This window comes from Sarcophilus harrisii, chromosome 1 (assembly GCF_902635505.1).
Source record: "Sarcophilus harrisii chromosome 1, mSarHar1.11, whole genome shotgun sequence".
NCBI classification, from domain to species: domain Eukaryota; kingdom Metazoa; phylum Chordata; class Mammalia; order Dasyuromorphia; family Dasyuridae; genus Sarcophilus; species Sarcophilus harrisii.
The window spans coordinates 348,680,391-348,701,926 of NC_045426.1; the positions used below are offsets into that span (position 1 = coordinate 348,680,391).

The following is a 21,536-nucleotide window of genomic DNA, read 5'->3' on the forward strand; positions in this document are numbered from 1 at the left end:
TCACTGTACCTTGTTCTACTGAAATCCAACTTGTTTAATTAACAAGCATTTGTTAGTCACCTATCGTACATATGTAGGGATATGAAAACCAAAAGAAAAAACCATCTTGGAGGAGGGTGCTATCTCCATTACTGAAGGATATACAACATTTGCAAATATTTACCAAAAAACCAAAAAAAAATTTAAATAACATTAAAAGTTGTTTTTACACAAAATAAAATATTATTATTATTATTATTATTTTTAAAACTACACATTTCCAAAAAGCCATCTTGGAGGAGGGCAAAAAACAATGATTCTGGGAATTAGGAAAAGCATGTCATTTGAGATGATCTTTGAGGGAAACTAAGGCTTCTGAGAAGTGTAAGTTTGGGGAATGGGGAAAGATCTATGCCAGGCAGGAGTGATTACATTGCAGGAATATGAGATCACCAGTATAAGATATAAAGTTGTGAGATAGAAGGTGAATTCCCTTCCCACCCACTCCTGGTAAAGGCATGTTGGAAGATATCCCTCCTGGGGTTTGTGACATTTTCATGCTTAATGGTTTGCTTTTTATAGTTTTTTCTTTCAGAATGCTCAAATATAGTGCAGTAGAGTAGAAAAAGCTCTAGTAGCCTTTGGAGGCAAAAGACTTGAGTTTCAGTTCTGCTGCTGTAACTTAGTGCCTGGGTTACCCAGGCAGGTCATTTAACCTCATCTTTCAAATGAGGGGCTTAATCTGGATAACTAGAGAAAACTCTGTTATGATTCAAAATTATATGATTCTATGATACTTTAAAGTATTTTAAAAATTTTAATTTCATCTAATACTGCAATTTCTTTGTACTTACTTGACATATGTTTTGCATTTGCTTATATATTATTTTCCCTGATAGAATGTAAGCTCCTTGAGGGCAGGGATTGTTTTTTCTCTTTGTATCCACTATGGCAACACAGTAGCTGCCATGTGGCACTTTTGAAATACTAATGCTATGTGCATCACACACAAACCAATGTATTAGGTACTTGGTGAGTGTACATAGGATGATATGTACAATAAATTAAATATTCTCTACTATTCAAGGATGTTTGATTTGAATATTCATAATCATGGATTACCCAAATTAAATAAGAATAAGGAATCTAATGAGATATATAGTAAGTACTTTTTTATAATGAACATACCAAAGTCAATAAAACTTGAACAATCATTGCAGAAGTTTTGATTCTAAGTCTGGAATCATTGAGCAGAATAACATATCATTTAAATAGAGTTTTAAGATTTGTAAATTTACTTTACATGATTTATCTTATTTGGACTGAATAATAGAATAGAATTCAAGGACTTCTCAGGTCTAACCCCCTAAAGAAATATAGACAATATTTACAGAGATGGTGGAATTCTATGGCAGAGATACCACAGTGGTACTTACTAAGACTGTGAATCTTAAATAACTCTCATAACCTTATAAGGAAGTTGTTCCTTATATCTGATCGAAATATCTCCTACTGCATTTTTTATCTATTTCCTATTCTATACACTATGGAGATAAAGACATCTGTTCAGTGTCCTCCTTATAATAACCTTTCAAGCACTTGAACACTGTTAAGTTGCTTAAAGCCACTTTTTCTCTAGACTAAACAACCTCCAATCCTTTAACCTTTTCTTATAGGTTCTATTTTCTTTCTCTTTAATCATTTTTGTTCTTCCTTGGAGCCTTTCCAGAGTCTCTACATCCCTTTAAGATATAGGGCCTTAAACTGGACATAACATTTTAATAAGCGTCTGATTACTGCCAAGTTCCATACAGTTGGGGGGATGACTTCCTTTTCATGTCATCTTCCTTCTAATGCTAATTCACCCCAGCAACATGTTGGCTTTTTTATTATCAGCATAGCTTGCCTGATCCATAGTTAATTCATGGTCTACTATGATCCCCAGGTCTTTTTCTGTTGTAGGTCTCACGAGATCTGTCTTATGTCTGTGTAGTTTACTTGTCATTCCAAAGTATGCAATTGCAGCTGCAGTCCCTCCCATTGAACTCATCCTGTTGCTGTGAAATCATTTCTTTGGCTGGTTGAAAACATTTTGATTCCATTCTTTTCTTTTAACAATTCACTCTCATTGCTGGTGTTTATAGATTCTCAATGAGAGTAACAATAATTTCAATTGCATTACCCAAATTATTGATACAATATGTTAAATATACTTAGGTTTAAGATTAATCCCTGCTAGACAGCATTTTAAGAATATTCATTTCTTTGATTGAACTACTAATTACTTCTGTAGTTTGTTGTGAACTCAGTCCCTTCTGATGAAAATATTGTCCAGATCATATCTCTTTAACTTGTTAATGAGAATGTCACATGGATTTTGTTGGTTTTGTTGAAATCAAAATATAGGCAATAGATGTACCCCCTTTCTTTCCTTAAAAACCCAAAGCTATTATTTATTTTTAACATTCTTTTTAAATTTTAAGTTTCAAGTTCTCTCCCTCCCTCACATGCTCTCCCCTACCTACAGAGAAATCAAGTAATACGATATCAATTATGCAAAATACATTTTTATATTAGCCATATTTCCCAAAATAGCAAGAAAAATTAAGAAAGTGAGAAAATTATGTTTCACTTTGCACTTAGAGTCCATCAGCTCTCTTTCTGGAGTTAGTACTTTTTCATCATCAGTTTTTATAGAATTGTCTTGGATTATTGTATTGATCAGAGTAGCCAAGTCTTTCACAGTTGATCATCATCACTGCATTATTCTTACTGTCTACAATGCTCTCCCAGTTCTTCTCCCTTCATTTTGCATCAGTTCAAATGGGTCTTGCCATGTTTTTCTGAAACCACCCCCCTTCATCATTTCTTATTGCAGCTATACTCCATCATAGTTATAAGCCACATTCAGCCATTTCCCAATTGATGAACATCCCCTTGTATTTTACTTCTTTGCCACCACAAAAAGAGTTGCTATAAATGTTTTTGAACACATCAATCCTTTTTCTTTTTCCCCCATCTCTTTGGGTTACAGACCTAGTGGTGGTATTGCTGGGTCAAAAATTATTCACAGTTGTATAGCTCTTTGGCATTCCAAATTATTCTCCAAAATGATTGAATCAGTTCAGTGATGTACCACTTGTTATATGAATCCTTTCCTGATAGTTCCCAACTGCCTGTGATTCTGCTCTCTCCAAATTGGATGTATATATTTATATACATTTATGTCCCAGATAGAATGTAAACTTTTTCTTTCATTTCTACTACTTAGCATAGTGGCTGAATCGTGATGGTGCTTAATTTTTTCTTTTCTATTGTAGACTTAATTATCAACAAAAACACTTCACTGTACAAAGAAGAATAAATATTGTGGTTTATGAATGTAATGGAATATTATTGCATAGAAAGTGTTTTTTAAATGTTTATTAATTGATTAATTGATGTTACCAGGCTTTCAAGAAGAAAACTCAATGTCAAAAGATCTGACCTGAGGACCAGGAATTGGGATACAGCCACAGATACTTGTAGGCTATGAAGATTCACTTCAAAATTTAGTGCACATAAGATCAAGACAGTCTGAGCTATGAAGAAAGAGAAAGAGGGGGAGGAGAGAAGGAAGGGAGTGAGGAAGAGGGAGAAGGAGGAAGGGAAGGAGAGGGAGAAAGAGGAAGAGGAAGGAGAGAGAAAAGAAGGGAGGAGAAGGAGGACTATGACGGGGGGAGGAGGGGAAGAGCGGGGAAGAGACAGAAACAAAGAGGGAGAGAGAGAGGGGGAGAAAGAGGGAAAAGGGGAGGAGAGAGGGAGAGGAAGAAAGAATGAGAAGGAGGGAGAGGGAAGGAAGAAGGGAGGGCACTTATCAGTCAAAATATTAGGAGAGACAACAGGAAAGAGAAATCAGAAACCAGGTCATAATGGAAGCTAGCAGGAAAAGCACTCACTTTACAAACATTTGATTTTTGTTCTCTTTTCTGAAATCCACCTCTTGCATAAAGCCCTTGAATTTTCCCTTTAAAATCTGTCAACTTATGGCAGGGATGTGATTTGTGATTCTGCTAAGAAGCTTGCTTTGAACTGAGATGTATAAGCATATTGTTAAAAAGAATTGTTTTCTTATTCTAAGTTTGGACCAGAAAAGTCGAGTGGGAGATAATGCTGGACTCAAGAGTAGGGAAGCTTGAATTGAAATCTTGCCTGAGGTACTCACTTGCCGTGTAACAACCAGCAAGCGAGTTCAGTTCTCTGAGGTTGTTTTTTCATTCATAAAAATGGGAATAATGATAGCTCCTACTTTAAGACCTGTTGGTAAGATCAAATGAGATAATTGTGCAGAGTGCTTTGTGAACTTTCAAGCCTTATGGTAATATACAATTTTATCATTAAGATCTCTGCTCAGCTTGGTTTATGGCATATTAAGTAAAAGGCCAGTGGTGCGCCAGAGCCTTCTCTTAGAAGGTTTTGATTGCCTTTTTTAAAGTTTCATTTTTGGTTTCTCTTCACAACTATCACCAAGAGTGCTTGCCACTCTTCCACAGGCTCAAGGCCTGTAGTGCAGGTTTGGGAGTTGAGATGGAGAGGAAGGGGAGAGAAATAAACATTTTATATAATGCTTATTAAGTGCCAGGCTCACTATAGTACTGTGAGTGCTACAGTCAAGTTAATTCCAGGACAGGTGATGATGCCGATTACTCATCCTTAAATTTGTGGGACAGTTCTCAAAAGGGGCAGACCCTTCTATCCTTGCCCAGAGAGAAGGCCTCTCCCCTTACGTAGTTACCTTCTTTCCTTTGTCTGGCAATGACATTGGGAACTGAAACCTTTTGCTTCTGTTCTTCATAAATGTTTTGAATCCTTCCAGGTCTGCTTATTGTTGTAAGACTCATTTGTCTTTTGAGACTTCAGGATGCCAAAGCCAGAAGACCTGGATTAAAATCCTAACTCTTTAATTTACTACTTTGGTGATCAAATCATTGTTATCTCTCTGGGCCTCAACTTTCTGAAAAGTAAAATGAGTGTATTGGACTAGATCTTTCTAATCCTTTCCAACTTTAGGCCTTTATGTGCCCAATTGCTTGGGAAGTTGGTTAGGCCTAGGATAGTACCCCAAAGGGAATGTGCAAAAGTGTGCATAGAACCCCGGGGGATCTGGAAGGCCTTTTTGAGTACTGACCTACATTTTTCTGTGGATATCTGAACCTAGGTTTTCCCAAGGAAGAGGAGTCTAACACAGTCACAATCTCTTGGGGACCCCAGGTAAGCTGTTTCCAAAAATTAGGCAAAAATGCGTTTTGAGCATAATATCTTGAAGCTATTTGAGGTTTCTCGGTGCAGCATTTCTGCTTTTCAGCAAAATTAAAAAGTTGCAAGTAAAGGAAAAAAAAGGCAATTAGGTTTGAAATGGGATAAATAATTTTATGAAATAAAATGTGCACCCCGCCCCCTTTATGAAAAACAAACAAACACTGTTTTCCTGTCTTGTTTGTATTGCCATTAATTTAAGACAGGAAGCCCTCAATGGGTGTGATCTAAACAATTGGGGCCGCCTGGGTCCAGCTTCCTCCTCATTCCACAGCTGGAGAGATGACTGCATGGCAGAAGCCCATTCTGCTCTCCCGGGGGGGAACTTGTTGATTGAACTTAGCTGAAGGGGAGGGAAGGGTATGTTGCAAGAAGGTAGAAAGGAGATATTTAAGCTGTGCAGTCACAGCAGACTGTAACTCACTGGCGGTATGCTTGGTTACCCCAGTACGAAAATCGGGTTGTTGAGATTTCTGGAAAACTTCCGGGCTTTCTGTCCCGCGTGCAATTGTTTCTTTTGAGCAAAACCGTGCCCGGGGTGATTGTGCAACCGAATGATTCTGAAACAAATTGATAGAGGGAGGTGGGGCTTGTGGGGGCTGGTTGGACCACGTGAGGGATACCCTCGCCTCTGGACCGGGGTTGGGGGGGATGTCTCCTTCAGTTTCCAGCCCCCCAGCTCCGGCCTCCAGCTGCTGATGTAAACAAAGGTGTCTGAATCCGAAACCTAAAACTCCCCGAGATTCTCCCCTGCGCTTGCTAGGGCGCGGGGCATCTGGAGCCATGTAGAATTTGACAGGGGAGCGGGGCGGGTGTAAGAGGCGCGTTAGCATTACACCGCAGTCTTTGCATAGCCTCAACTTGGGGCTGTGGAGAAGCAAGGGAAGACCGGAGAAGGAGGGAGTGGGGGTTCTTCCCGGGCGCTGGGTTCTGAGAACTCCCCGCAGCCAAGAGCCAAGCTTCAGCAGGGCTGTCGGGAGGCGCCTAGGCTCCGGGGGACTGTCACCAGGGCAGCAGGAGAGAGAGCCAGCCAGCCAGCCCAGGCCGCAGGGACTGCCTCTCCCCCAGTGCAGCCAGGATGCCAGCAGGTGATTAAACTAATTAACAGACGCCCAGGATCGCCGAACCGCCCTGCGGCGGATTACCCGAGAGGCCAGCTGCTGCCGGTAGAAATTCCCAGGAAGGTGGAGGATCCCTCGGTGTACCGGGGGAAGCCCGAAAGCGGCATAAAGCCGGAGGTAGGAATCTATTTAGGAATATGCCAGACCCTCCCAGTTACGAACAGAGTCCTTTATGTTGGCGAAGCCTCTGGGAGGTGGGTTTAGAGTGACTGTGACTAAATCCGTAAAGGAGGAGTTTGGGGGTGGGGGAGAGTGGAATTCCGCCTCTGTCTCTGAAGCATCAGGGAAATTCAGAACGACTGCTTTCCTTATTCTTAAGCGGATAAAGTTTATTCTGGCTTTATTTAATTCTGACTTAGTTTAGGGAATGTGTTTCCGAGGATGGTTGCGTTGGTTCCTCTGTTGCAATGTAGTGGATTCAGAGCTGTTGTGTGCCTCTAAGTGGAGGGAGGGTAATAGCAAGGTGGACCGTGGGGTGGTCCCGGTAAATCTGTTACCAACCTTCCCTCGGATGCTTTCGGGAGCTGGGACCTCCCTTTCACTTTACCTGCCTTACTGCAGGGGGAGGGAAGTAGATTGAGATATCTGAAATAGACAAATCTGGATTAGGTTTTGGGCAGGAAATTTGTTTACAATCCAAACGACGATACCATTTCCTTCGTGGACAGATCTCGATCCAAAACCACTAAACGGTTCATTTAGTCGGTATCCCCACCACGAAATCACTGTTTGCTTGTAGCATTCACAAATCTAAGATATGAAAGATGTGGTGCTCTTAAAAGACGGATGCAAGATCCTACTGCCCATGTACCCTTTCTCCCCCTTCTCCCTCCGCAAAAACTTAGCAACTTTTCTAATAAATGAAATAGAAAAGGGAAGAATGAAATTTCATGTTGAGAGCTACCTTGGATGAAAGTATTCTCCCATGTAGATGATGAATGATGTCCATGGAAATTCATTCATGACTTTGTTCAAGCTTCTATGGTGAAATCAGAGGGGCAACATATAGCCTCTCTAAATTTGCCAATAATAATGACACTTAGGAAAGCATGACATGAGGAGGCCCTGTGTTTTATTTGAATCTGGGTTTTGTCACCTTGGTCAAATCACTTAAATTCCCGGGGCCTCAATTTCCTCATCTGTTAATTTAAAATGTTAGATTAGAATATCTTTAAAGTTGTTCAAGTTCAAGTTCATAGTATTACTCTGAGTTTACTAGTAGTCGAACATAGTCAAAATTTGCCCTCCAACTTTCTCTTAAGATGTTTGAGGATGGGAACATGCACCTCGAAAAAGCTTTGAGAAAGATGAAATTATAGTTCTCAAAATAGTGTAAATTCAAGGAAAAATGAGCTACAAAGAGAAAAGCACAGAAGATAAGGAAATTCAAACAGAAAAAAGAAAGTATACAAATTTGGGGGATTTAGGTTGTGAAGTTTATTAGATTATTTTAGGAGTATTTTCTGATTTCCTTTATGTTCTGAGATCTAATCTTGCTTGTTGCTAGATGCAAGGCTAAATTTTAATTTATTTATGATGAAAAAAAACATTTATTGAGCATTTATTAAGTACCTACTATGTGCTAGGCACTGTACTAACTGCTAGAGATACAAAAATAGAATGTATACACACACACACACACTATGTAGATATATATATGACAGACACAAGTAATGGATAAATTTTGAATTGTACAAAGCAAGACAGACAGATCCTAGAGTCACCTCACAAGAGATATCTTTCCAAATTGACCTTGAACAATTAATGACCATTTGGTACAGTCATTCAGTCAGTTCCAAATTCACATAGTTATACTTACATCTAGACCACAAATGGCCACTTTGTCTGGAAGAATGCCATTAGAGACTTTGTCAGATGCAGAAATCCAACTATATTTTGTGTTCACTATCCCCCTGATCTACTCGTAATCATCTAAAAATGAGATTAATTAGGCATGACCTCTTCTAAATCCACACTGGTTTTAATGATCAATACTTACCTTTCTAAATGCTCTTCTTTTAATAAGACTTTCAAGAATTTCTCCAGAAATCTAACTCTGATTAGCCTGTCAGTGTTATATGCCTGCTCTCTTCAATGATAATGTATCTGCTTCCAAAAAGGATACAGTAGAGGACATACATTCTTATCTCTTTTTACACTTATCTAAAGGTTTAAAGAGCATAATCGGGAGTTCTGACAGTTGGGACAAATCCAGCTTGTGAGAAGCACCCCAACCCTGGAATCATCTCCTATACACTTTGGGCATCCCTCTTATCCTACCACTCCAGGTCAGGTGCTTTACCAACAAATGTGCAGTTGTATCAGCAGGGTATTAGGAGAAAATAGACTTCCAATGAGGTGTCAGAAAACAGTAGCCCATGTCTAGGAGAAGTCATTCCTCCCCACTGTAGGGGTACTCTGTCAGCTCCTCAGCCCTGGATAGGTTAATTACCACAGGAAAGAAATAGGTTTCCCCTGCTATGTTCACACCATGTGGGAGAGGGATCTTCTTCTTCCCCTTACCTCTCCAAAAAAAGCCCAATGGTCCTATACTTTTTACAATTCTGACGAGAAGCTAATATGGTCAGAAAATTGTGTGTGCTCTAACTCCTTGTTTAAGCTAGGGACAATCATTTATCTGTAGCTCTTTGATGCTACATGAAAGCTGAAGTCACACTAAAGAACTGAATTCAGTCTCCACTAATATATATATATATATATATATATATATATATATATCTAGATGGGGTAGAAGGAATGTTAGTTATTGAGATTTCCTTATTACTGGTGCTTTCTCCCTTTCTCCCTTTTCTTCTCTTTCCCATCTCTTTCTCTTCCCTTCTTTCTTTAAATTTTATTGATGTGCTTTGTTACAGATATTTACAAATTGCTCCCACTTTTTGAGAGGTCTCTTTAATAAAGTAAAACAGTTAATTAAAATTATTAGTAGAGAGATCTGTAGCCCCCCCCCCCCACTCAATATTAAAAAAGAAAAAATTAACAGAAATCTATGGTCTCTCCCTTCCCACCTCATTGAAAAAAAATTTTTTTTTGCAATATATATGCATTGTAAAGCAAAACATTCCCTCAGTGGCTATATACATGCCCGTGTGTGTTATAGCAGCTGGGTGGCTAGTGGATAGAGCTCTGGTTTGGAATCAGGAGGATTTGAGTTCAAATTTGACTTCAGAAAATTAATAGCTTTATTTTCCCAGGCAAATCACTCAACCATTTTTACCACAGTTCTTCATTTATAAAATGAGCTGGAGAAGGAAATAGCAAATCACTGCAGTAGCTTTGCCAAGAAAACTCCAAATGGGGACACAGAGTGTCAGGCATGACTCAACTGACTCATCAACAACAACATGTGTGTGTGTGTGTGTGTGTGTGTGTGTGTACAGCATCATTAGCCTTAAATCCATCATATTTCATCATCAATCATCTGGAATTATGAATGGTCATTGTATTAATCACAATTCTTATAGCTTTCAAAGCTGCACATTTTTATAGTGTCATATACATAATTTTCTTAGTTTTACTCATTTTGTTCTTTATCAGGTTTGAAAAATGCTCAAAATTGTTTTGCCAATAGTATTATTGCATAATCTTTTTTTGTGCTCACTTTACTCTGCAACAATTCATACGAGTCTTTTATGTGTTTATGAAATCCTACATTTTCTTATTTCTCACAGTACAATAGTACTCCACATTTGTATTCCATAACCTATTCGGTTATTCCTCAATTGTTGGACAACTTCCAGTTGTGTTTTTTTGTTTTTTTTTTGGTTTTTTTTTTTTTTTTTTTTTTTTTGCTACAACAATAAGACCTCCTATAAATATTTTTATACATAAAGGACCTTTTTCTTTTTCATTGCTCTCTTTTAGGAATAGGCCTAGAAATGGTCAAAAGGCGTGCATTATTTGGTAACATTTAGTATATAATTTCATATTGCTTTCTTGAGTGGTTGTATCTACTCACAGGCCCACACACACTCCATCAGTGTTAGTATCTTACAATTCTTCCCTTCCCTACCTACCCTTTAGCTCTTTTAACTTCCTAACTGTTTGCCTACTAGACCTTTGATCACTTTCTGTTTGCTTTATACCTACTTTCATCTTGTCTGTCTGCTGGTTTCTAACTGTTCATTTCACATACTCTTGACTTTGTATTGACTTTCTGATTCTCAGTTGGGCTTTTGTCTGATACTTGATACAAATCTCCTTACCTCCGTCTGTTAGAATCCCTGGCTTCCTTCACAACTCAGCTCTCAGGTCACAGAAGTGCAACCTTTCCAGGTCTGCTCAGCTGCTAGGACATGGGTTCTTAATTTTTGTGTGTGTCACAGATCTCTTGACAATCCTTGTTTTATAGATAAGGAAACTAAGACCTAAATGCTCATTTCTAAAGGATGCTTTCACAGCAAACAATACATTTCTTAGAAAAGGAAACCATAAATTGAGATAAGGAAAATTAGATTTTTCAATATGCATATACCCTCATACATAACATATATATATGTATATGTGTGCATATATACACACATATACATATATATCTGCTTATATGTTATATATATGCACACCTTATTTAAGTAAACTTAATACGTACCTTCAGATTTATATTTATATATATATATATATATATACACACACACACACACATTTCAAAAACAAACTCAATACCTTCAGACACACACACACACATATATATATATATATATATATAATTTATAAATGTCTCTCTCTCTCTCTCTCTATATATATATATATATATATATACACATATATACATCAGAAGGTATTGAAATTTATTTTTGCTATTAAATTTTTAAGGCCTTTAAATGATAAAAAATACTACTGTCATTTCTCCAACAATCATTTATTTAAATGTCAACAGTAGCAATTAGTCCTTGCCATTTCTGAGGCTGCATTCTAAGGATCTATGTTGATAAATTCTGGTTAATTTATATTTTACATGGACAAATTATCTTGTATTTCCTGTTCTTTATATAAGCTATACCATCTTTTGCCCATAGGCCCTGTGTGTCTGGGATCTACTTTCCTCCTCATTTCAGTCTTTAGATCTCTGGCTTCTTTCAAGTCTCAGTTTAGGTATTCCCTTGTATCAGACACCTTTCCTATCAGACCATATCACCAGTTGTTCTTTTCCCTCAATTACTTTGCATTTGTTTGTATTTAATTTATATTTGCATATATATAAATTCTTTAAGCAGAGTACAAGTTCCTTGATGTCAGAAACTTCAATTTGTTCCTTCTTTGCCCCAGCCAGGCATAATGCTTTGCACGGAATAGGTGTTACATAAATGCTTACTGAATTGCATAAGCAGGGCTGGCTGGTGGGCAAAACTATAAAGTTTATATTTGGCATCTTCCTGCCTCCTTTTTTAACAATCTTTTTCTCTAAAGAAAATATTCTTCTCTTTTTGTGCATCTTCCACAACTGGTGTGCTTATCCAGTCCAGTTCAACAAATGCAAAGTAAATACATTGAAGAGCCATGTATGGTGTGCATCTCCCCTCCTTCCTACACCTCTGCCTATTGATCTCCATTTTCTCTGATCAGTTTTTCTTATTTCCTTTATGCTCTGGAACTATTCTTACTCACTCCTATCCACCAACAGAGAACTGTCCTATTTCTAGTTCACTTTGGTAGTAAATCCAGTCTTTTTTTGTGTCATTGATGTTCTGGCATATTACTGGTGTAGTATATTTTGATTATGACCCTGTTGGCAATTTGAAACTCATACAGAAAAATTCTTTTAAGTGCACAAAATAAAATATATAGGATTTCAAAGGAAATCAATTAAATTGAAATAGTTTTAGGTTTTCAGAGCTCAGTTTAAGAACCCCTGCTGGTCACTTAATTCATGCAAAGATGTTGCTGATTAGCAGTTCTAATGCTACTCTGTCCCAGAGAGAAACTTTTAAATTAAGAGTTAAGCAACAATGTAGCTAAGAAGTATGAAACTTTAAAGATGGAATTTCAGTATTCATGGTGGGAGGGGAGAGAAAAGTTGTAGGTAGTTTTTATTCTTCTCTGAAGGATCATAGAGTCATAGATCTAGACCTGAAAGGGACCTTGGGACTTCCTACAAACCACAGGTATGTGCCTAGGATGTCTGATCATTAAGCAGAAATATCGTTTTCCTGACTAGACTCACTCAGTTTCTTTAACCACTCACAATCCTAGAACATTAAAAAACAACAATCCCTACTCCCAAAACAAACTTTCTCGTAAACATGTTTTTCTACTATTTTCATTAAAAAAGAAAAAAAGATGAAAATTTCCTAATGCTTGTGGTCTCATCTGTATTTGGGCCTGTTGGGGCAGCACATGGTTAAGCCACGTGTTTTAGGAGACAGTCCTAGGGAGGGTCCTGCTGGGAGGTTTGCCTTGTGCTTTTTTCTGTTCCAGGAGCTCCGGAGGCAGTGTTGGGGTTGAGTCAAAATCTGCCCTCACTCACCAGAGATGAATGAGCATCTGTGAAGATAAGAAACCCACATTTCTGAACCCACAGGAATCTCTTAATAATCCCTTCCCTGGCCAACACAGCCTGTACTACCCAAATACAAGAAACATTTTTTTTTTTTCATTCTCCCATTTTTGGCCCTTCTTCCAATGAGTGGCTGTGGGCAGAGGGAGCAGGAATGGAAAATAACACATTGAACTTGGGGTTGAGAATGGGGATTTTCTTGAACTCCCCTACTGTGAGTTAAATGTAGCTGCTGCCTTTGGTGGCAGTCAGGGCAACCTATACCATCCTGCCCCCAGTGTCTAGACTTCCTTTTAAGATTCTGGAGGAGACTGTACAGAACCCACAAAAAAGTTGTGACTTGTCTATCTGATTAATAATAAAAACAAAGCATATAATTTATAATAGTGTTGGTGAAAAGGATTTGGAGGGTCAGAGGTCCCAAATTTGAATTCTGTTTCTGGTATTTACTAAATCTATGACCTTAAGAAAGTAAGTTAATTCACAGTGCTCTTCAGCTTCCATATCCATAAAACTGGAGTTGGACTAAATATTTCTTAATGTCCTGTCCAGTTCTAAATCCTATGATTTAATAACAAATAGGTAAGAGAATGGCAGACATCCTTCTGATTACTTTGTGATTGCTAGTTTTTTATTATAGATTTGAATATTCACATCTGTCCCTTACAAATTCTGGTGTACCTTGCTGCCAAATATTTTACACAGAAACTCCAAGCTTATGAAACAGATTAAACAGGAAACAATTAACCACAAATCAAAAGATTTCTGGTTTCCAAACAGTTCATCTATAGGTTCCTTTAGATCCTGAGCTTCCTGGAAAAGTAAAATTCTGATTCAATTGGTAAAATAAGGACTTAACTGTAACTTTTGGGGAATAGATCTATTTTTTACATACTTAGCATAGAAGTAAAGAGTAAAAACAAGGGTAAATCATTCCTGTCTGGATCAAAGTAACTAAAAAACACTAGAGACTGGACTCTGAAGTTGGTTCTTTTTTCAGGTCCTCTATCCTATGTATGTCAGCTTCCTCATCAGTAAAATACAGTTTGTCATCCATGTCATGGGGAAATATATATGTGGAAAACAGGACCGCATTCTGGCAGGACTATAATATTTGGAAGCGGTTCAGCCCATGCCTTTGGGTCTGACTGAAGGCAGGAGGTGGAATATAATCCTAATAAGATTAAAAGAAAACCCCCAAACAAACCTACTTTGTATCTCTCATTTGTTAATGCAGTTAACATCTAGCTAAAAAAAGTTCATCAGTTCATCAGCTTTAGCTGACAAAAGATTAATGTGGGAAAGACCTCTGAAATGTGGAAGAGTAGAAAGAATACTATTTTAAATTAGGAACAGGATCTGAATGGTCCTTCTACCTGTATGATTTTGGCAAGCCTCTTACACAGAGTCCTTGTTTATAAAATCAGATTGACAGTTAAGAAACAACTGATAGGTTAGTATGATGATGGGAAAAAGCAATAGGTGTGGCAATTGTGACAATTTTAACTGTTCCACTAATCACTTGTTTAATCCTAAAAGTAGACACTTTTCTTTTGGTCTGCAGTTTCACATCTAGAAAACAAGGGAATGTTTGATAATCAAGGTCCTGTCCATCTCTATAAACCTATAAAGAATATCTAACCTTTTAAAAATGTTGCTTATTAAGAGTGTTATCCATCTCTATGGCCAAGGAGTTCCCAGTCCAGTTAAACTTACCACGTTTCCACTTTCCCCATCATGATTTTGATAAATCAGAGTTTAACTTAAGAAAGTAAATGGGAATTTTGGGGGAGTTCTGTGAAAGCCATAGTTGACACATTAAGGCCAAGATATGATAGATAGAGCCTATGACCAAATATTTAACACAAATTTTATAATAATTTATTATAAACACCCCCCCCCCAAAAAAAAAAAAAAAAAGTTAGACTTTTTCTCTGGTACAAAGGGAAGGCCAAAAACTTTTCCAGATCATGATAGCACCACGTCTTTAACCCCTGAAATGTGGAAAGGATAATTACATTAGTCTCATAAATTGTACACCAATTATATATCTGTGAGAAACAGATATAAATTACACATGGTGGTCCAATGTAACTGAAACACTACTATTAATCTTTATTTCAGGGATATTATGATTTAAATAGACTTCTGTAGGCCGCCTGGGAACCTTGATCCCATGGAGGATATTGTTTCTGTAGCAAAATATGCACTGGGTTCTAAATCAGGGTTGGGAAGTCCTTATGTATTTTAGCTTTCCATGATAATGTGATGAGTGTTTGAATAAGCTTTGGTGTTTATAGAACAGACTTAAAATTACTGTTTTTAAAATGTATCTTTCTCTGCCCCCTGCCCTCAAGCTGTTTGTTCATCTTTATTTAAATTCCTTCAAAGGAGATAGATGACCAGTCTTCAGAGACTAATAAATGGAGAAGTCCCTCAATGGGCTTCTAAGATGGAGTGATTTAGATTAAGAGCTGCCAGGTTTTGCCTCTAGCACACTCCCATGATATTAGAAGAGCCTTTGAGAACCTATGATGAAGCATTAGAGTAGGTTTTTTTCAGTGATATTTGGATGAAAAACAATGAGCAAAGCTGATAAGCTTGCAAATAACCTAATATTAAACTAATACTGTTTCTTAAAGATTTGAAACTTACTTTCAAATTACTATATTTAATTGAATAAAATTAAGCACTCTTTCTCCCCTAACTCTCTTTTCCTCTTCCCCTATCCTTTTTTTCTTTGCTTTATGCTGTTCATTAATTAAAAAAAAAAAAAAAATGATTTAAATAAAGGTATAAATAGGATGTTTATCATGTTTCTAGGTGATGTAGAACTTTGAGGGATAGACAATTTAATTCAAATAGATCTTGATAGACTAGAATGGTAGGCTAATAAGTTCCCTCTTTAATGGAGGGAAATGTAAAATCTTACCCTTTAAAAAAAAAAAAAAAAAAAAAAAGCAACTTTACAAATAATAGAAAGGAGAAGCATAGCTAGATAGCAGTTTGCCAGAAAACAATTTAGGGATTTGAGTGGATTGTGAACTCAGTGAATATATAGCAGTGTGATATAGTAATGAAAAAAAAAAAGTGAATAATTCTAGACTGTATGAAGAGGCATAATCTCCAGAACTAAGAAGAAGTGATACTTCTGATGTACTCTTCCATAGTCAGATCATGTCTGTAGTACTGGATTCAATTCTAGGTACCTCATTTTAGGAAATTTATTGACACTGAGAGTTTTCAGAGGAGAATGAACAGGATGGTGAAGGTACCTAAGGTCACACCACAAGAAGATAAATTGAAAGAAGTAGTTATATTTTGCTTGGAGAAGGAAAAACTTTAGGCAGATTTGATAGCAGTCATCAAGGATCTGATGGGTATGTACTTTGAAAGAGGAATTAAACTTTGGTCTCCTCAGGAGACCAAAAATAGATAAAAATGGTGGAAGTTACAGAGACATAGTTGTACATGTCTCTTCTTTCCAAAATATTCATCCAGTGACCATGGCTGAGAATTGCTCTACCAAGCTCAGCCCTCCCTGGGTTCAAGCAGCTGCCCCTCCTTTTGGTCATTTCTTACTTTCTGCCTTGCCATTCATTATTTACCTCTCCTTTTAACTCCTGTAGCCAATCAGTCACCAAATTCTGTTGATTCTACATCTGAGTCCTTTCTCCACTCAGGTGGCTACTGCCTCTTGACTAGACTACTGCAAAGGTACCCTAATTGGTTTTCTTGCCTTTAACCTTTTTCTTTAAGCATTCCCCCTGCTGCTAACTTGATATTCTTAAAGGTTGGTCCAAAGAATTGCTAATAAACTTTAGTACTCTACCTCCAGAAAGTGTAGGACTTGCAAGGGTAATACTGCCCACTTCCCAGTCCACTTGTTTCCCTTGTGGTGTGACTTTTCAAGGATAAAAGCCTCGTTTAATCTGAATCTGGAAGGCTTTTGTTAGAGCTCGAGAATGATTCTCATTTCTTTCCATTTGCATAGTCTTTTAACTCCATCACAGTGCTTTCAACTTCTTTATCAGGTAGGATTCTCAAAGGCACTGTCTGATGCTGGTAAGGTAAGCAGGAGTGGTGTCCCATATCTTACTAGGACATTTGGCTGACTTGATTGAAGATTATGAAGCCAAATAGACAAATGTTAGTTCCCCTATTTCTTAACTAGGCAAACCTAGCTTGGGCCTCTCTCCTGATGGAAAAATTTTAAAAATAGCTTTGAATTAACACTTGAGATCCTAGGAGATTGCTGACCTAATCACGTGATTGCTCAGTGATCAGATGTCTGGGCTAGCTCTCTGATGGGCCTCAGGATTAGCCCGAGGCCTTGGGCTTAGTGGGGGAGTGAAGGGAAAGAGGCAGGAGAGCAGACATATGGCTGGTCAAAGATAGAGAGTCTGGAGCCTGAAGTCTTCTCTGTGGCTGAGATCCCTACAGTTGAGAGAGCTCTGTGTCTTTGGGACCCCCTTAAATACCCCAGCATGACTACATCATCACACCACACTGGGCATGAGCAGCTGTAGAACATCACAATCACCACATTACCCTAAATATACCCAACTAGATTGACCACATCATCACATTACACCAAGTAGGTGCTTACAGAATCACTATCTCACACCGAGTAGGTACTTAACTACAAGCACCCTGGGGTCTTAGATTCAAGTACACCCTTTCAGAGTTCCACCACTATATCTCCTGCTTTCTTTTGTTTTGGAACACAGGTGATCAAGCCCTTCCTGACTTCTTAGGAAGGGAGATGAGAACCCCAAAAAGGAGATGATTATGCTCTCCCTGACTTAGCAGGGAGGGAGGTGAAAACACCAAAAAGAAATGCGGAGTTAAAACAGATAGTAGCCAGTTTCCTCTGGACTGAAGGATACTTGAAACAGGTATACGACAGCATGGGGGAGTATTATCACGAGCACATAGTAGTATAACTCAGGCTAGCAGTGATGACTCTCCCCACAGCCAGTGCAGGCTCGATGTGTTGTAACAAACATGAATTGTACATGCAAGTAGTGATATAACAAACAATATGAATCAACATGGTGTTGTGAAAGATTTCCAGAAGTCCTAGAAGAAGGATATGTAAACAACAGTCACACATACACCTTCTTCAGCAGACAAGAAATAATCCAAAACTAATCTATTGTCCATCACTTCACATGTCAGGGAATCCAAGGATCCCTGCAAATTTTGAAGTCCTGCAACAGTCTCAGGGAATCCAATGATTCCTGGGGGTTTCATATTAACAACAACAATAATAGCTGACTTTCTTATATATCGTTTGTTAAGGTTTGCAAAGTACTTTGTAGTATTATTTCATTTTCTCCTGATGACAATTCCTGGAGGTAGGTGCTATTATTGTCCCTGTTTCACAAATGAAGAAATTGAGGTGGACAGTGGTTAAATGATTTGCTGAGGGTCAAGCTAGTGGAAGAAGGTCAATCCTGAAACCAGGCATCAATAAATTGTAAGCATTTTGATCTCCTAAAAGCTCTGGACAGTTTTGTGCACTCCTGTGATGGTCCAGCTCAGAGAATTCAACTACAATTTCTATAGTATTTCTTCTGTCTCCTTTGAGCTTATTTCTCAAATCAAAATGAGCATGAAAAATGCTCAGAAGGTCATACTTTCCAGAAGCATAGCCCAGCATTAGCATTATAAGGATAGAGTGGTAACAACTTCAGTTTTTATAGATGCTATGACACTTATTACTTTCATTTTTATGTTGGTGAAGTCCACTCTAGGTCTCTTTTCTTCTCCGTATTAGTTTTCTAGTTGTAGTATTAGTTTTCTAGACAGCTTGAGACAGAGAAAGTTACTTTTCACCTCTGGCAAATTAAAATCTCAGTAGAGTAGAACTGTGGACAACTAAGTGGCACAGTAAATAGAGCATTGGGCTGAAAATCAGAAGACTCCTCTTCTTGAGTTCCAATTTGGCCCCAGGCACTTGCTAACTCTGTGACCCAGTGAAAATTACTTAACTCTGGTTATCTCAGTTTCCTCATCTGTAAAATGAGTGGGAGAAAAAAAAAATAGCAAACCACTCTAGTATCTTTGCCAAAAAAAAAACCCCAAATGGAGTCACAAAGAGTCAGACATGACGGAACAACTGAAAATACCACATTAGCATATATTCACATCTGAGCATAGGATTAGAGGATCCTAGATCTAGAGTTGGAAAGGACCTTACAAGCCATGGAGTCCAATTCCCTCATTTTTTGATGAGGAATATGAAATCTAGAGATATGATTTGCTCAGTCACAAACGGGGTAAGCATCAGAGGCAGTTTTTGGATTCAGTTTTTTGAAGGCTAAACCAGTACTCTTTTCACTTTATTCCCAGCAGGAAACTATCATGAAAATGATAGACAAGAGATCATCACCACCACCTTGGAGGTGATTCCCCCAAACTCCAACATCTGATAGAGATGGTGAGGACAAAAGGGAATCAACTGGAGAGCATTTCTACTTGTTTTTTTGCCTTGTCTCTCCTTCCTAATACCTTGAGCTCTATTTGTTACTCCATATCACAGGTCCCAAATTGTTGAACTTAGTTAAAACTTTGTGTAAAATGGATAGCATTTTAGTGATGCTATTTTTTAAAATAATAAATATCTCTTTTGAAAAAAGAGGTTAAACATTAGCTGGTCTCTGGTATACTTTGGCAGTTATGCCGTCTTTGAAATGCAGATCTCTAAACTGTTCACTGCCAAAAGCAATATTCCAGGTGGTTTCTCATGACATGTATTATTACACTTTTTGAATCTCAAGATAATATATCTGTCTCTTTCATTAGTTTCTTAGGACTTTTGGCTGACCTGCAGAATTTTTGTCTTAATTGCAAACCAATAGAAAATATATCAATGGAAAATGCTTTGGTTTTCAAACCTCTGGAGAGTATTGCAGCACTGGCTAGAATTGGAAGATGGAGATATTGCAGGAAGAAAGAGAACCTATATGATTTTGGTTTGTTGGCATCTGCTTAGTGGGATGAGAACCAGCTTGACTCTTTCACTGTAAGAGTGAGTGTAAGGAAGGGTGCAACCATATGACAATTTATTGGAAGAAGATTACTATCTATTATCAGTGTATTTGTAAAATTGATTCTGGTTATTTCCTGGAGTTTTGAGAGGAAATCTGGTAGGTACCTTTCAAGTATGCCTTTTCCCTTTGCTCTGCTCCCAAGCCCATTGCCACAAACACAAAATCAGATAGCAACTGAAGTCAGGATATGTGCCTATAAAATGGCTTAATAAGGTGCAGGCTGGCAGATTCCAAACCAGACTAGGACATTTACAGCACATGGAGGAAAGGAATGTTGGGGCCAACCAACAGCCGCTGTTTGGCATCAGCCTTCATCAGCTTTTAAAATCTGGAGTAGTATTTTCTGTGAGCATATGAGGTGTTGGGATTGGAGTTGGAGAGCTCTATTCAAAATTCAGCTGCTGGTGGAGTTTGCAATTCAGATATGATATCTTTCAGCTGTTGAGATGGAGACTGGACTGTAGCATCTTGTGAAGGATTTAGCTGTGCAATGTCTTCTTCCCTGATTCTGTCAGTACTATCCTGATAGTCTTTGATATTATTTAGGAAGACATTTTGGAGCTTGTTCTACTCTTTTCAAATTAGAGGCCTCTAGTTCTATTGAAACCATAACTTTTAAATGGGATTATAATGAATTGTAGGTTACCTTTACTTAGAAAACAAACAAAACCCCCTCTCAATTTTGGAACCAAGCAATATTGTATTTTCTATTTAAAAATGTTTATTTCATTGTATATACAGTATATATTAGGATTTTGTATATGTGGTGCCTAACTCTTGGTTATGATTTATTAAGCATCTACTATATGCTATTCCCTCGTAAAATAGCACTGTCCTTAGAAAGCTTAGAGATTAGAAAAGAGATTTGACATATACATATGAAACCTCTGGGTCAAGAGAGTTCTTGAACCCTTTCCCTCTGAGAGAAAAACAGACTTTATCTTGGGGATGTCTAACCAATAATGTTTTCTATTGCTTATTACCTATATTCAAAAAACCTTTTCAGGAAATATAAGAATTGTCTTATGTGGGAGGCGTAAGGTCTTCCACTCCAATTCACTGTTCAGCATTAGGCTACTAATACAGTTCATATAGACCAGGTTTATTTAGTAGTATGTAAAAAACGGTATGTAAAGAACTGCATCCAGACTTCTTTAGCAAAGAACAAGAGAAAGCCTCACCAGGATGATGATCCTGTGTTGCTTTTCCTCCAGAGGTTTAGCCATCACTCATAGTACCTTGGATACAACAATAAATGTAATTGTAAGGCAACTTGTCAGCGCGAGCTTCTGTTTCTCTGACACTTCTCTTTGCCTCTGGGAAGTCTTCATGGATTCAACACTTTGTCATGACTCCCTCATTCTTTTGGGATGCCCATCTTTTGGAATCATACCAGGGTATTCCAAGTCTGGATGATTTTGGAACTTTGCAGAATACACCCAGAGCTGCAGCCTCTTCTAATGCCAGTTTCTTGCTTGTATCTCACTACTGCATGGTCTTCCAGGCTGGAAATCCTTCATCTTCCTCATGGCTGTCCTCTGCAGCAATATCCAAGAGCATTTCATGGGA

General features: G+C 37.9%; 1 protein-coding gene across 3 annotated transcripts in view; it reads left to right on the forward strand.

The window, feature by feature from the left end:
• Window positions 1-21,536, forward strand: part of PDZD2 (PDZ domain containing 2) — a 348,056-nt gene that overhangs the window by 71,068 nt on the left and 255,452 nt on the right. The window contains exon 1 of one of the 3 annotated variants that reach the window (XM_031945889.1): window positions 5,494-6,512. The exons of the other annotated variants lie outside the window; for them this stretch is intronic. The gene's annotated coding sequence lies outside the window, so the exon portion shown is untranslated. Of the gene's footprint in view, window positions 1-5,493; window positions 6,513-21,536 lie in introns of those variants that run through there. 3 annotated transcript variants of the gene reach the window in all.